The sequence below is a fragment of the Notamacropus eugenii genome, chromosome 3 (genome assembly GCF_028372415.1).
Source record: "Notamacropus eugenii isolate mMacEug1 chromosome 3, mMacEug1.pri_v2, whole genome shotgun sequence".
NCBI lineage: Eukaryota > Metazoa > Chordata > Mammalia > Diprotodontia > Macropodidae > Notamacropus > Notamacropus eugenii.
Window position 1 is genome coordinate 37,960,949 of NC_092874.1, and position 18,188 is coordinate 37,979,136.

Sequence of the window (18,188 nt, forward strand, 5' to 3'; positions counted from 1 at the left end):
CTGCATAGCTCCCGATTTGTTGGGTCGGCTCCTTGCCAATGCCTTTGTCTCCTCATCTCTGTTCCAGGGGGGCCAATGACAAGATCCCCGGGCTCCAAAGGACTGTTCCAGTCCTGCCATCCATGAATTAGTAAGGTTCCCTATTTCACATCCTATGCTTGTTATATCATTGGGGTCAGGGGAATGATAACTCATGTTTCCATAGTGCTTTAAAGTTTGCTGAATATTTCCCCTACCACCATGCAGGGTAAGTGTTCATCTCCATCTTCTAGATAAGAAAACTGAGGCTTAGAAAGGTTATCAGATTGATCCATGGTCATAGTAAGTTCTTGAGGCAGGATTTGAACCCAGGTCTTATTCCAATTCCATCACTCTCTCTGCTATCAAGCACCTACCTAAGGTTTGTACCTGCAAGCAAGCAAGGCTATGAAATTTAGAAAGGGGATATTTTCATTTATAGCACAGTATTTCCTCTGATAGAACATAAGCTTCTTGGGAGCAGGGACTTTCATTATTATCTTTTTTATGCTGTACTCAATCAATCAATGAGCACTTATCAAATACCTATTGCATGCCAGGGTCTACACTATGCTAGGTGCTAGGGATACAAAGATGAATTGAAATAGTCCCTGACCTGGAGGAGCTTATATTGTCTCAGGAGAGACAATATATATAAATTCAAGATCTTATTTTTAAGGTAGCAGATAGGGGGACTGGGAAGGATCTCAGGTAAGTGGTAGCATTTGAATTGTGTTTTGAAGGGAGGTATGGAGGGAGGGGGAGGGAGGGAGAGAGAGCAACAGAGACAGAGACAGAGAAAGAGACAGAGACAGAAAGAGAGAGAGAGAGAGAGAGAGAGAGAGCATTCCAGGCAGGGTGATGGAAGATTGAAATCAAAGCATGGAAGCCAGTTGAGCCAGAATATGTGAAGGAGAGTAACCTGTAATCAGCTGGGCAAAGTAGGTTGGTACCTGGTTGTGAAGGGCTTTCAAAGCCAAACAGAAGAATTTGATAGTGGAAGTAATAGGAATATGAATATGTAATTAGAATAAGCGATAGGAATGAGAAGGAATAGAAGGTGCAGGAAGCTTACTGAACAGCAGAGGGACATGGTCAGGTCGGTGCCTTAGGAACTCTCATTGTGGCAGCAATCAGGACATTGGACTGGAAAGGCCACACCCCCGAGGAAAGGAGACCAATGAGGAAGCCGCTGCAGTTGTCCAGGTGAGAGTTGATGAGTGGTGAGCTAGGAGGAGGTGGAGAAAAGGAGAAAGATGGCTCCCTATACTACACTGGGATAACTCCAGGAAGGTATGAGGTTAATACCCATGTAGTGTATTCAGTTTCATACCTGAAAGCCAACAAAGGCCATTAGTAAATTTAGAAATGGAATATTTGTCCAAAGTAGGAATTAATAGCAATTTGTCTTCCGTCATAGACTATAAGCTCCTGGAGGGCAGGAAGAGTTTTATTTTTGTCTTAGTATCCCCAGCGTATTGATGGGCACATAGTAGGTGCTTAATAAATGGTCACTGATTGATTGCTGTAGATGTTCTATGATGCCATAGATGTACATGGCAGCACTGAGGGTTGGTATACCAGCATGTCTCATCTACTGGCATACTTACAGTGTTGAAATCTGTAAGGGAAACAAAAAAACCAGACAGGCTGGAATTAACCAGTGAACCAGGATCAGGTGAAGGTAGAGACACTACCAAGGTGCAACCAAGTAGTTCAAGACCCCAGTCCTTGCTCCTCCATGTTCCTGATACCCACATCAAGCCCTGCTCTGCTCCAGTCACTGAGGCTGAATGAATTTTAGGACTTCCGCTGGCCTCCTGTGTCTGACTCCATGGGGGTGCTGATTTTAGCTGAACCTTTGCTTTCTTCCCTCCTGTGTGGACTGCTTGCCTTCTATGCCAGCACCACCTGGCTGCTTCCATTTCATTTCCAGGTAACCTGATCCCAAATCCCCATCGTTCCGTTGGATGGTTTGGCTGGTTCTTGACCCTGACCCAGCAGCAGACCCTCAGCAAAAGGGCCTTAAGCACTTGGCACCAGGGCAGGTTTGGCAAAGAGCTGTTTCCAGAGATGGGGCTGACACGTCAGGGTTTATTTTCCTTCAATTGGTCCAGGACAGCCACCCTTATAAAGGCAGGGAAAGAATAGATGTTGATATGAATTCCAGAAGGGACAATGGGGACTGTCCCTGCCTAGATCCCTCTGCAAATTTGCCCTATTGTGACTAAGGTTATTCACCACCCCTACTCCACCTTAATGAAACCATCTCATCGAATACTCAGTCAACAGCCATTTATTAAGCATTTGCTGTGCCAGGCACTGTGCTAAGAGCTTTATATACTAAAAAAGGCAAGAACAGAGCCTTAGCCCTTAAGGAACTCACAATTCTAACAAGGGAGACAATTGGTAAAAACTGTGTGCATAGGAGATAGAAATGGAAAAAGGCAATCCTAGAGGGAAGGTGCTTATTCAGAGTAGGACTGGGGGAGCTGGACTAGGAAAGGTGAGATTTGAGTTAGTTCTGGGAGCCACATTTTAGGAAGCACAAACTGGCAGGTATCCAGAGAAGGCCATCCCGGCAGGGTGGTGAGGAGACTGGAAATCATGACCTGTGAAAGTCAGTTGGAGGAACTAGGATAATTTAGCCTAGAGAAGAGAAAAATTAGGCAAAGCATTATGGTTATCATCATCGTGTTCATCTCTTGTTGCCGAAGAAGACCATGCCATCAGAGAAATGATGACGTGACTTGCACTTGACTTTGTTCTGAGTGAGGGAGGGCTGTGCAGGTCACCAGCCTCACTTCTCCTTCACAGCCATCTGAATCCAGTGACCAGATATTCATCAGGATGACTGGAGATGAGCCAGGATGCACTAGGAGACCTTGGGCCCTTTAGGCCCAGGTTTTTGCAGGCACTCACTTAGGGTGAGGCAACACCCATTCATTGAATAGGCCTGTTTAAGAAGTAGCCAGGACCTGGCCCCTTTAATGAGACCAAGAAAAAGATATCAGGCAGTGTGGGAAACAGCAAGTTACTATTGATAATCACTCTAAAGCTAGGTAAAGGATGGAGACATGGAAAAGGGATTTGGTTTTTGTTCCCCTTGACTCCAAAAGACAGAAGCAGTATGTGATGGGTGGACATCACATAGGGGCAGGTTATAAGGAAAATAGAGACACAATTCCACTGGAACAGAAAACTCCCAGAGGAGGAATCTCTCTCAACAATAAAAGTCGGCATCTTCTCTGTGATTTATAGGCTTAAAGATCTGTATGAGAAGTGAAATGGCTTACCCAGAATGACACACCATAAAGCAATGATAATAATTAGCACCCTCTAAAAGTGGAAGGAGCTATCTTGGGAAGTGTCAGATGTCCGCTCACACAAACAGTCTCTAGCTGGAAGCTACATGACCACTGGTAAGGTTTCAGAGAGGCGATTTCTATTCAGGACCATGCCGTTGGAATAATTGGTTTCTGAGGTCCTTTCCAACTCCGAGATCCTGTGATTCTGTTTGTCTGATGACTAAGCAAGACTGAGTTTAATCTCATTTCCACAATATCGTCCCCAAATATATTTGTTTGCTCCTTTGCTGGCTAAGAAACATCCCTCCTGCTCTCAGAGCTGGATCTCATGTGGACCCATCTTCTCGGTATTTTTATTTCTGTTTGTTCTGCTTCTGGGAAGCTGTAAAAAAACGACAACCCAGGTGTTTTATATGGTGATAAATTGTTTTGTTTTGTTTTTAAAATAAATTCTGCTGTTCTGATTTTGAAATTCTCAGTCTGGGTTGTGGTTAGCTCCACCCAAATGTTATTCTGAAGCTAGGGAATTTGAATTTCTGTAGAAATTCTGGCAGCCAATGTGCCCACAACATGAACACACACACACACACACACACACACACACACACTCACTCCTTTTGATAAAACTCCCCCAAAGGAAGTTAGTGAGACTGGAAGACTTCTGGAAATATGGAATTAGAGAAAAGGCAGAAGAAAGGGGAAGAAGAGAGAGAAGGAATGATTTTGTATGACAGAGAATTTTTATAGGATGTGTGATCATAGATTTAGAGGGAGAAGGCACCATAGAGATCGTTGTGTTCCCCTCATTTTCCATTTGAGGAAACTGAGACACAGATCAAATGACTTGCCTAGGATCACAAAGTCAATAAGTCTGAAGCAGGATTTGAACTCAGGTCTTTCTAACTCTAAAACCTATCTACTTTTGTATGATAGTGGATAGCACTAGACTTGGTAGTCTAAATTACTAGACCAATGGGAGAAAAAAAATGGGTCTCCCTATCTTTTGTACTCTTGGTTTATTTTTCTTTTCTTTGATCTCCAAGGAACCCAAGCCCCCACCTTTGGAAAAAAGAGGGGCGGGGGAATCTTCGACTATTGTGGAATCTTTTCAGTTTAAAACATTATGGGCATTTATTAATTTAACAAAACTTTTATGAAACAGTGCCATCTGGGTACTCTTTTCTCATCTTCTAAGTCCCCATATTAACTTCAACCACATTTTATCTTTCACATCCTGCTTCATTTTGAGGGCAAAAGCATACCATCTCTCTTTGCTGTTTGCTTCTCTGTACTAGGCGACCTGAACAGAGAACACTAACCCTGGGCCATCTGTCAGGAAAGGAAACCCATTCCTAAGTTTCTTTTGTAAGTGAGCACCAAATCTTGAAAACTCGGATATAGGTGAAATGTGGAAGGCTGTTATTCTTATTCTGCTTAATCATTTGTTTCATCCATTAAAAGTCTATAAAATGGCAAATGTTGACTTTTAAGAATTTAGGAGGAGTATTTTTCCTGTTTTGTTGACAAAGCTTTTTCTTCTGACCAGCTAGGTGGCTTAGTGGATAGAACTCTGAAAATGGAGTCAGGAAGACCTATGTTCAAATCCAGCCTCAGACACTTATTAGCCTTATGACTTTGGGCAAGTCATTTAACCTCTACCTCAGTTTCCTCAACTGTAAAATGGAAATCAAAATAACACCTACCCACATGGGTTATTGTGAGGATCAAATGAGAGAATATTTGTAAAGTGCTTACTTAGCACAGCACCTGGCCCATAGTAATTTAGACTAGTGCTATCCACTATCATAGAAGAGTAGATAGGTTTTAGAGTCAGAAAGACCTGAGTTCAAATCCTGCTTCAGACTTATTGGCTTTGTGATCCTAGGAAAGATATTTAATCTGTGTCTCAGTTTCCTCAAATGGAAAATGGTGTTTAATAAACACTCCCTCCCCACCCCCTTCCCTGCCTTCCCCACCTTGTTGTTTGATTGGATCAGGCCACTTTACCGAGGAAGGAGGGAAATCATACATCTAGAATTGCCAGTGAGGCTGAAGGTTGCCTGGAGCAGTTATATGAATTGCCAAAAATCACATATGTCATAAATAGAAACAGCTATAGTAACAAAAAAATACTCATGCATACAATCTCTGATGGTAGTGAAATTCTACCAGTCACTATGTTTGGCTTTATTTACTTCTCCCAAGACTGGTATACATTTAACACCATTACCTTCGACTGTTACTGTTCAGTCATATCTGACTCTTTGTGACCCTGTGGACCATATGATGCCAAAGCTATCCATGAGGTTTTCTTGGCAAAGATACTAGAGTGGTTTGCCATTTCCTTCTCCAACTCATTTTACAGATGGAGAAACTGAGGCATACAAAGTGAAGTAACTTGCTCAGAATCACACAGCTAGTAAATGCCTGAGGCCAGATTTGAGCTCAGGAAGAGTCTTCCTGACTCCAGGCCTAGTTCTCTATCCACATTTATTAAGCACCCATTATGAACTAGGCACTGAGCCAAGATCAGTGGATACAATTAATAAAAAGAAAGACAGGATCTGCCCTTAAGGAACTTACAATTTTAGTGAAGGTGGGGAGAGGTAGTATACAAAAGGAAGCAGGAAGGGGGAGGAGGGAGAATGAGGAAACAGGACATGAAGGGTCACCCATCCTGGGGCCATTTTGTTCTGTGAAGTTGAAACCAGGTAGAGCAGCTGATGCAAAGTGGAGTAAACAGAGTACAGTTTCTGCCCTCTATAAAGGAAGGCACTGGGTGAAGTTTGCTACTCCGCCATCCAGACCTCCAGTCAGAGGGGAGAGGAGGCCAAGGGAGGTAGTGTCAATCCAAGCTTGAGTTAGCAGCTTGGTGGTGAGTTTAGAAGTGATAAGCTTTACCCCCAAGGCGTAAAAAAACCAGACTGGACAGCACCACCTCCAGGGTCTATAATACTCATTTAAATAGGTCCAATTTGTGTTGGGATCTCTGAGTTCAAATACCACATCAGATAAAGTTACTAGCTGTGAGTCCCTGGACAAATCACTTAGTTGCTCCCAGCCTCAGTTTCCTCTAATGCAAAATGAGGCAGTTCAACACAGTGACCTTTGAATCCCCTTTCAACTCTAAATCTGTGATCCTATGAAAAAGAGACAAAGTAAGAAGAAATTATTTCAGATCCTTTCCTAATCCTTTGCCCCTTCCTCAGTCCTAAGAGAAACCACTCCCATATATAAAGGATATGACTTCTCCCAAGTCCTGGACTGAAGCCCAACTTGTTATGCCTTGAGACTGAGAATTGAACACCTTGACAGTAAGCCAATGTGTACTGAGTATCCTAGGGTGAATTTCCTGGTATTTCGAAGTGTTTACATCCTGTGCTTCAGAATTTATTTGAAATGTTTTGTTCTTCAACATTTGTTTCATTCCCGTGGTGTTCCGAGGACTGTGTACAGTTCATTTCTTCATGAGGTTTTTCTGTCTGAGGAAGAATTACAAGCATTTCTTTGGAGCCTTTATACTTTGGTCTAGCTTCCTTTAATTGGGGCAGCCCCAACTGAGACATCTTTGTCCTTGGTGTTTTAACAATAGTACCAAAAAAATTGCATAGAGTTTGAGGTCAAATTCCATGACAAGGAACTCTTAGTGGCTGGTACAAATTCCTCTAAGAAAGCAGTTCTCAAACTTTTTACTCTCAGGACTTCACTATACTCATAAAAATCATTAAGGACCCCCAAAATTTTGGTTTTGTTTATGTGGTTTATACCTATCAATATTTACTGTATCAAATATTAAGACTGATCAAATTTTAAAATATATATTTATTAAATAACAATAAACCCATGACATGTTAACATAAATAACATATTTTTCATGAAAAATAATTATATTTTCCAAAGCAAAAAAGATGTAGTGAGAAGAGTGACATTTGTTTTACATATTTTTGAAAATCTCTTTAATATCTAGCTTAATAGAAGACAGCTGGATTTTCATATCTGCTTCTGTATCCAGTCTGTTGTTTTGATTAAGTGTGTGAAGAAAATGCCACCTCACACAGATATGTAGTTGGAAAAGGGAGGAGTATTTTAAGGAGAATTTAGGAAAATAACATCTTAGTATTATTATGAAAATCATTTTGACCTCAAAGTTCTCAGACCACACTTTGAGAACCACTGCCCTAGAGTTTTTTTGTAGTAAATAATACTTAAAATAAGTGAACCACTGGAAATCTTTTTGTTACTGGGATGTCTGATTGTTATAACAATATTTTCTTGAAAAAGGCAGTGCTAGATGGCAGAGAAAAGGCAGGGACTCACCTAAGCTCTCCCAAATTCCCTTCCAAACAACTTTAAAATAATGCCACAGAATGAATTTTGGAGTGGCAGGACCAATAAAAGGAGGGCATGAAACAATTTTCTAGCCCAAGACAACTTAGAAGTTTGGCAGAAAAGTTCTGTCATACCAGGTTGGGTGGGAGAAGAGGACAACTGATTCAGCAGCAGCAGCTTTCTCCCTCCCCCCACAAGAAGCAGAGCCCAACCTTAACATAAAGTTAAAAGTCAAGAAATAGGGTGAAAAATGAGCAAACAAACAAACAAAAAAAGAACCTGACCATAAAAAGTTACCATGGTGATGGAAGATTCCAATAGAAACTCAGAAGAAAAAAAAAGTCTAAACTGTTACATCAAAAGCCTCAAAGAAAAATTAGTTTCAGGCCCCAAAAGAATTCCTGGAAGAGGTCAAAAACGATGTTTAAAATCAGAGAGGCAGAGGAAAAATTGGAAAAAAAATGATGGTGATGCATGAAAATCATTTTTAAAAAAAGAATAAATATCTTGGTTAAAAAAAAGACTCAAAAAAGTAGTGAAAAAATAACATTTTAAAAAACAGAATAAGCTAAATGGTAAAAGAGGTACTTAAAAAACCCACCAAAGAGAACTCTTTAAAAAGCAGAATTGGGCAAATGGAAAAAGATGTACAAAAATTCACTGAAGGAAAGAACTCCTTAAAAGGTAGAATTGGTCAAATGGAAAAGAGAATACAAAAGTTCACTGAAGAAATAATACACTAAAAATTAGAACTAAACATGTGGAAGCTAATGACTCCATGAGACATCAAAAAACAATTAAATGAAATCAAAAGAATAAAAAAAAGAAGAAAACATGAAATATCTCATTGGAAAAACAACTGACCTGGACATAGATCCAGGAAAGATAATTTAAGAATGATTACACTACTTGAAAGCCATGATAAAAAAAAAAAAAACTTAGACATTCAAGAAATTATCAAAGAAAACTGACCCAATGTTCTAGAACCAGAGGGTAAAATAGAAATTGAAAGAATCCAGCAATCACCTCCTGAAAGAGATGCCAAAAAGTAAACTCTCAGGATAGCCAAATTCCCGAGCTCCCAGGTCAAGGAGAAAGTATTTCAAGCAGCCAGAAAGAAACAATTCAAGTATCATGGAGCCACAGTTAGGATAACATGAGATATAGTGATTTCGACATTAACAGATGAAAGAGTTTAGAATATGACATTCTAGAGGGCAAAGAAGTTAGGATTACAACTGAGAATCACCTACTCAGCAAAACTGAGTAAAATCCTTTAGGGGAAAAAATGGACATTCAGTGAAATGGAGGACTTTTAATCATTCTTTAAGAAAAGACCAGAGATGAATAGGAAGTTTGACCTTGAAACACAAGACTCAAGAGAAGTATAGAAAGGTAAACAAGAAAGAGAAATCATAAGGGATTCAATAAGCTTAAACTCTTTATATCCTTACATAAGAAGATAATACTTGTGACTTCTAAGAATTTGATCATTATTAAGGCAGTTGGAAGGAGTATACATAGACAGAGGGCATATATATATGAGTTGAATATGATGGAATGATATATAAAAAATAAAATTAAAAGTTGAAAAAGAGAGAAGCACTGGGAGAAGGAGGAGGGAAGAAGTAGAAGAGGTTAATATCTCCCATGAGAGAGGCATGAAAGAGCTTTTACTCTTGTGGGAAATGGGGGACGTGGGAGAAGAGTGAGTATACTTTACTCTCATCAGAGCTGACTCAAAGAGGAAATTACATACACACTCAGTTCTATATAGAAATCTGTCTTACCCTACAAGAAAGTAGGAGGGAAAGGGGATAAGAAGGTGGGGTAGAAGGAAGGGTGGATTGAGGGAGGTGGTAGTCAGAAGCAAAACACTTCTGAGGATGGACAGGGTGAAAGGAAAGAATGAGAAAGAAGAATAAACAGGGAAATAAGATGGAAGGAAATAATAATAGATAACAATAATCATAACTATAAACAAGTTTTATAACAAGTTTTTCTGATAAAGACCTTATTTCTCAACTATATAGAGAAGTGAGACAAATTTATAATAATACAAGTCATTCCCCATTAGAGAAATGATCAAAGTATTTGAACAGGCAGTTTTCAGATGAAATAATCAAAATCTATAGTCATATAAAAATGCTCTAAATTACTGTTGGTTAAAGAAAATGCAAATTAAAACAACCTTGAGGTATTACCCCAACCTATCAGATTAGCTAATAGGACAGAAAAGAAAAATGACGAATGTTGGATAAGATGTGGGAAAACTGAGACAGTAATGTACTATTGGTGGATTTGTAAACTGATTCAAGCATTCTAGAGAGTAATTTGGAACTATGCCTGAAGGGCTGTAAAAGCATGCATATAGCTTTTGACCCAACAATACCACTATCAAGTCTGTATCCCAAAGAGATATAAAATAAAAAGGAAAAGAACATATTTTTACAAAAAATATATATAGCAGTCTTTTTGTGGTGGCAAAGCCATAGAAGTTGAGGAGACATCTATCCAATGGGGAATGATTGAACAAGTTGTGATATATGATTGTGATGGAATGCTATTGTGCTATAAGAAATAATAAGCAGGATGCTCTCAGAAAAACCTGGAAAGATTTACATGAACTGATGAAAAACAAAGTGAGCAGAGCCAGGAAGGAGATCATTCATTGTACACAGTTACAGCAATATTGTACAATGATAAATTGTGAATGATTTAGCTGTTCCCAGCAACACAACAATCCAAGACAATTCTGAAGGACTTGTGATGAAAAAATGCAATCTACCTCCAGAGAAAGAACTGATGGAGTCCGAGTGCAGATCAAAGCATACTCCTGAAAACTTTATTTTTCTTATTTGTTTTGGTTTGTGTTTTCTTTCACAACATGACTAATATGGAAATATTTTTTGCATGATTGCCCATGTATAACCTATATTAAAATTCTTGTCTTCTCAGTGAGAGAGGAAAGGAAGGAAGGAGGGAGAGAATTGGGGCTCAAAATTTTAAAAAGTGGATGTTAAAATTTGTTTTTACTGTAATTGGGGAAAAAATAAAATATTTTTTTTAAAAAAAGTCAGGATTGGTCCTGCTGAAATAGGAATACATATCAAATTTTCCTTTCCTGCCCTTTTCTTTGTTCGGACTTTCTGTATGTGCCTAAAAGGCATCTAGTAACCTTATGAATTTTCTCATTCTGCTCCCCTTCCCCCACCACTCATTCTCCCCAAGCCCCTACTTTCTAAAAGGGCTCTGGAGTTAGCCATTTGCTGAGGCTCTAGGTAGACTCTTCCTTTACCCCTCAATTATTTCTGGGGTCCCATGAGAACATAGTTCTTGAATTTAACTCTACCCTGTTCCTTCCTTCCCATTTTTTCCCCTTCATAGTTTTTTATTTTTTCCCAATTACATGTAAAGATAGTTTTCAACATTCATTTTTGTAAAATTTGAAGTTCCAAATTTTTCTTCCTCCCTCTCTCCCCTACCCCCTTCCCAAGACAGCAAGCAGTCTGATATAGGTTATACATGTCCAATCATGTTAAATATATTTCCATATTAGTCATGTTGTGAAAGAAGAATCAGAACAAAAGGGAAAAACCAGGAGAAAGGAAAAAAAAGCAAAATAGTATGTTTTGGTCTACATTCAGACTCCATAGATCTTTCTCTGGGTGTGGATATCATTTTCTATCACAAATCTTTTGGACTTGTCTTGAATCATTGCATTGCTGAGAAAAGCTAAGTCAGTCATAGTTGATCCTCGCACACTGTGGCTGTTACTGTGTACAGTGTTCTCCTGGTTCTGCTCATTTCACTCAGTATCAGTTCATATAAGTCTTTCCACGTTTTTCTGAAATCTACCTGCTCATCATTTCTCATAGCACAATAATCTTTCATAATATTCATATTCCTTCCTTCCCATTCTTATGAACCTGCAGTTTCCAGTTCAGGTCGTCTTCCTAACTCCTACAAGGAAGTATTAAAAACCTGAGAAAAGAGGCAGTTTCAGGAAAAAAAGAGTCCCACATACACTAGAATATGGGAGAACAGGCAGCTTTATGCAATGGTTAGATTTCTGGCCTTGGAGTCAGCAGTACCTGAGTATCCATCCCACCTCGTAGCCTAAGGACTACGTGACTCTGAACAAGTGACTTCACTTCTCTGATCCTCAGTTTCTTCAAATGTAAAATGAGGACATAGGATTCAATGGCTCTAAATCTAATCTGTCTAAATCTATAATGAAACCATCAGGCCAAAATTGCTTATGAACTTCGATGAGGTAATTAAGCCTCTAAAATGATGCCTATGGGAGGTTGCTGAGGCAACAAACTGCCTGAGAATAGAATACAGGACCTGGGGTCAAAAAGCCTGAGTTTAAATGATGCTTCAGACACTTCCTAGCTGTGTGACCATGTCTCTTAACTTCTCTCTGCCTCAGTTTCCTCATCAATAAAATGGGGATAATAATAGATGCTACCTGTCAGGTTATAAGAATCACAAAGACAATACATATAAAAGCTGTTTGCAAACCTTAAAGAACTACATAAAGGCGAACTTTTATTGTTTGCAGTAGTAAAGACATATAAAATTTATATATTTATGAACTCTAATTGATTAAAATTATACTAAGACTTTGGGGACATCCCATAGAGGGCTTTTAAAGTTGGCAAACCATTTTGCATACATGATCTCCTTTGAAACTCAAAACAGCCCTGTGAAAGGGATAAGGCAGGTGTTATCATTCATGAAGAGCCTCAGAGAATTAGGTCATTGCCCAGAGTCACATAGCTTTTGACGATCAGATACAGAATCTGAACCCAAATCTTGCCCAGGTAGAATATAAGTTCCTGGAGGGTGGGGCCATTTCATTTTTTGCAGTTATATGCCCAGTGCCTCCTGAGGACTTACTTCCTTGTTGAGTTGAATTGAATTGAATTTCCTGACATCTGGATTTGTCATTGTTGGCAACTTCAAGTTGTCCATGTTTTGTGTGCACAATCCTAAGGGTGGTCCAGGAGGTGGATGAGGGACAAGGGAAAGCAACTTAAAATCAAGGGACATGGGAGTATAAATAACAAACTATGTGTCTGTATTCTGTTCAGCCTTTCTTCCAGGGCTTTCATTCCAGATCATCCCCGTGATGGGAAATTGTTCTCTTTTTAAAGGTCTTCAGAGAAGGTAATGCCTCAGACTTCCTTGGGAACCAGCTTTCTAGCATCTAACCCTAATCCTCCAAGCCAGGAAAGTCTAGTCAATAAAAGTAAATAAACATGTATTAAGTGCTTGCTATATGTCAGGCACTGCTTAACACTAAGAATGGTTAGTTTTCAGTCATTCAGTCCTGTCCGACTTGTCATGACTCCATGGACCATCGCATGCCAGACCCTTCTATGCTTCACTAAAGTCTCACCGAGTTCATGTTCATTGTCGCCATGACACTATCTCTCCATCTCATCCTCTGCCATTCCCCTCTCCTTTTGCCCTCAATCTTTCCCAACATCAGGGTCTTTTCCAGTGACTCCCATCTTGTCAATATGTGGCCAAAGAATTTAAGCTTCAGTTTCAGTATTTGACCTTCCAATGACTAGTCTGAATTAATTTCTGTAATGATTGACTGATTTGATCTCCTTGTTGTCCAAGGGGCTCTCAAAAGTCTTCTCTAGCACCACAGTTTGAAAGTTGATTCTGTGGTGCTCAGCTTTCCTTATCTCATGGGCATACATTGCTAGTGAAAAAACCATAGCTTTGACTATACCAACTTCTATTGGCAAGGTGATGGCTGCTTTTTACTATGCTCTCCAGATCTTCTATAGCTTTCTTTCCAAGAAGCATCTTTTAATTTCATGACTTCAATCAGTGTTGGCAATACTCTTTGAGCCCAAGAATATAAAATCTGACACTGCTTCCATTTCTTCTGCCTTCATTTGCCAGGAAATGATGGGAGCAGTTGCCAAGGTGGGGGTACACATACAAAAAAAAAGTCTCTGTTCCCAAAATGCTTTTAAGCTAATAGGAAAAAACAAGGCACAAAAGAAAGGAGCAAAGGGGAAGGGGGAAAGGTATCTGGTGCCAGGACATAAACTAGTCTAGGACTAAGCCCACCTTCTCTCAAGATATTCTTATGGAGACTGAGAAAACTAGCCGCCATTATCTATCCAATAATTCCTTCAAGACCACTGTTAAACCCTCAGTTTACCAATTAAACCCTCAACCCTCTCACACTGTTTCCAGGGTCAGAGAATCTTTGTAGTTTATCAAGATCCAACTTGAACCTTGCAAAGCTTCTGGAGGAAGCTAAGGCTTGGGAATCGGCAAGTGACTGCAGAGTGGAGATGGTTTCCTTCAGGCAGCATGTGCAGAGCAGTATTGGCATTGGAGAAGGGTACTTTCTTTAGGTGAGTGGGGGAGTGAGCAATAAATCTTTCTCATGCCCACAGAGGGCTCAGTAATCATGAACAGGTGCCTGACAGCAGCTACTGTATGGAAAGGAGACTGAGTCAGGACCCTCTGAGGCCAGAGACTGACTGTTTGCTCTCACCAATGTTATGGACTGCTGGACCCTTGATTTTGGGTTACTGAGGTGGGCACTGCCTAGAAAATGCTAGAAGGTGGAAAGCAATCTGGAATTATACCCAAAGCATTATTAAACTGCTTATCCCCTTTAACCTTGGAACACTACTACTAGGTCTGTTTCCAAAGATGAGAAGGAAAAAAGGAACATACTATATGTTCTAAAATATTTATAGCAGCTCTCTTTGTGGTGGCAAAGCACTGGAAATTACAGGGATACCCATCAATTGGGGAATGGCTGAATAAGTTGTAGTTTATCATTGTGATGGAATACTACTGTATTATTAGAAATTATTAACTCAGTCTTAGAAAAACATAGAGACTTGCATGAAATAAATAAGAAGAACCAAGAAAACGCTGTATACAGTGACAGCAATACTGTTTTAAGAACAACTTTGAGTAGTGAGTCATTTTGACTATTATAAATATCCAAATTAGCTACAAAGGACATATGAAGGAAGATACTATCTGCATCCAGAGAAAGAACTGATAAATAGAAGCCTGATTGATTGATTATGATTATACACACACACATTAGTGTCTAACGGTAGCCATCTCTAGGGTGGAGAAGAGGGAATAAAAAGAAATTTACATGACAACTTCATTATATATTTAAAAGAAATAGCAAACTGTACATAATAGATTTGTAGTTTCATGTAATCATCTTTTTATTGTCCTATGTTATAGAAATGCTTGAGGTTTTTTCCCACAAATTAAAAATAAAATTTAAAAAATTTTTAAATAGGAAATGCTAGAAGACTGGATTCTAGGAGCAGGCAGTGCCCTTGACCTCTCATGAACTTTCCTTTCTCTAATAGAAGGCTAGATTCTGAAATTCTCAAACTTCCCTAAAAAGTTGGGATTCTGGATCCTAGGTCACTTAAGACTATTTAGTTTCCCTCTTGGTAACTGCCACATGGTAGAAAGCACTTCTGCCATAATCTCTCTAGGAATTCTCAATCTTCTACAATCACCAAGGTTGCTGCCTTTTCTTGTTGCACAAGGATCCTATTTCTGGGATGCCTAGCCTCCACATCTGCCGTATGGTGGAGAACGTATGGGTCTGATGTGCCATGGCCCAAGGACGTCATTAATGGCCTTGACTCTGTGCCAGTCCTAGATCTGCTAAAAGATTAAAGGGCCAAAGCATCCCAAGCAGTCTGTGGGCTCCAACAGCCATCCCACAGAATCCAAGTCAACCAATTTATTACCTACCAAATAAGTAGCTCCTCCCACAAAGATGGTCCCATGACAGTGAGAGCCAATCAGTTCATCTTGGTGGCAGCCCTAATCCCTTTCACACTTTCCAACATTTGTCATCTGCTCCTACCCACCTTGTGGAAAGATTCAATCAGTATACCAATCATGAAACGTTGTTAATTAACCTCCTTCATAATTATTTGTTTATGCGTTACATCCTCCCTACTAGACCACAGGCTACATGAAGGCAGGGACTATGTCTTATCTACACTTTAATCCCCTCATGATGACCAGTATAATACCCCATAGATGTTTAATAAATACTTGGCTTAAATTGAAATGGAATGGTCTCCTGAGCCTGGCCAAACAACCAATGTTGTTGATGATGGGAAAATGGAACAAAGGTTGGTGAGCAAACCCCAAGTTACATGTGTATGGGCGCACATAATACAAAACTGTCCTATTTTGAGTACAGAGACTGCTTCATAGGGACTTTGCTAATTCATTCTGCCATCTGTACAGCATCTGGGAGGCTATTCTTAGTAAAAGTTTTTCTATAATAAAGCAAAGTTTACACTCATCTTTTGTATACAGTTGGCTCTCTGGGCACTCCCATGTGGGATGACCTCCCAGAGAGATGGAGGGGTTTTTATAGTCCAGCATGAAACTCTGGTTTTAGAAGGTTGGTTCTGACTAGAACGTGTGAAGTTCAAGTATGAGCTGATCCCAGGACTTTCAAGAATTAAAGAATGAAACTGCTATAAAAACTTTCAGTTTGGGAATTGTCTGGAGGCAAAAGAATGGTTTAGATGACCAGGCATCAAACGTCCAGCTCTGGGAGTTTCTGGATTCTTGGCCCCTGACTCCAAGACTAAATGTGGTCAACTAGGTAGACCTTGTTCATCTACCACCCTCTGGTGGTCTTCGGGTGCAGTAGCAACTTGAAGATGGTGCTCCATTTGAACCAAGGTTTGTGCTTCATTGCCTTCAAAGATGCGTATGAGACAGCCCTGATTGAAGAGAAAGCAGTACCCAGTCATCTGAATTGCGGGGCAGATTAATCTTATGTGCTTCCAGAAGACTTCTTGGCCTTACAAAAGGGCCTCTCACTTGATTTTTCTAATACTTTGACCAATGTTTTCTTTAAACAATTTTTCCCCAAGAACATCTCTCAGGTAAAGAGAGCCAAGTCCCCCTTCTCTTCCTTTTAAAATCATTATAGTACCTTGTATTTGTATAGAACTTGTTGAAGTCAAGGAGGTGGTATGGTCCATATTGCAAGGTGAACTGGCCTGGACTCAAATCCCGCTCACTACCTGTGTGACCTTGGACAAGTTACTTCTCAAAGCCTCAGTTTGCTCATCTGTGAAATGACCTGCTCTGAGATCCTTTCCAGCTCTGGATGGATGATCCTAGTCTTAGCCTTAGCCCTGCCTCCTGTTCCTCCATTTTGCTCTCTTTTCTCAAGCTGCCCGCTGTCCCATCCCCTAGCTGAAATCTCCTATGCTCAATATCTTCTAGTCTAGAAACTTCTGGTTCCCTGGTTAATTTGGTGCCTCTCTGCCCATGATATCAGAAGTGTAGAAATTGATCAGACTTGCATAAAGTGGAACCCTCTACACCATAAAATATGTGGCCCTCTTCTGCATCCTTGAGGTGAATTTAGAGAGGAAAAATCACTCCTAGCATAATGAGAACAGATTATGTAAATAGTAGGTATGTGCTTGTATAAGGCTTGGGGAATTGTGGCACTAGCCTTGGAAGTGGGGGTCTGTCTGGTCTTACAGACTAGCTCACAGTAGTAGACAGACCAGGAGTCATAGAAGGAACCAGGTGCAGAATTATCCAAAGTGCATCCCCCCTATCGGAGAGATAACGGCTCTCTAAGCGTGTATTTTAACCAGGGTGGGTTATTAGCATCCTCTTTATGCCAGAGAACATTATGGCTCATTCAGAGCCAGATGGGTCCTGCCAAGCACATTGCAAAGGACTGGGAGTCTGCCTGTCTCACAAAAGACTTTCTAATGGATTTGTTTTGTTTAGTCTGTCCAGCCACAAGTGAGAAATAGACAACTTGACATTTAAATTACTACTGGCCTTCCCTCAAGGCCTCTTGGATGGTTCTGGGAGCAAGGGCAAGGCCTTGTTCAAAAAAGCAAGATGGTACCACTGGATCAGGAGCCCAAGGACCTCAGTTTCCTCTTCTGCAAACCAAGGGTATTGGGCTTGAAAGAGGGAAACAAGTGTTCATTAAATGTCTACCATGTGCCAGGCACTAAGCTAAGCCCTTTACAAATATCTCATTTGATCTTCACAACTGCTTTGGGAGATAAGGGCAGAGATAGGTTAGAGGAAGATTGGGAAGGACTTAGACAGATAGGAGTTTGGAGAAACAGGGGCAGAAGAGGAAGCTCTCTTATTTTCTCAGTAAAAGACAAAGAGAGGTCCTCATGGTCCAGGTTGGGGGAAGGCAGAGAAAGAAATGGAATAAAGTTATGATCTGACAACAGCATTAAGGACTTTACAGTTTTAGAAGTGGAACTCCTGAGGGTGGTGGTGGGATCAAGCAGCTTACTCTCCTGATGTGGGGCTGAGGTGGAGTGGAGGAGTACGATGTGGGTGTCGGTGAGATGGAGGAACCAAGAGATTATGATGTTTGTGAGAACATGAACATGTATGTTGAATTTTTCTAGTATAAGAAAAGGAAGTGGGATAGAAATGAAGACTGAATGCTTTTAGAAAGAAGGGAAGATGGCTTGGCATTGG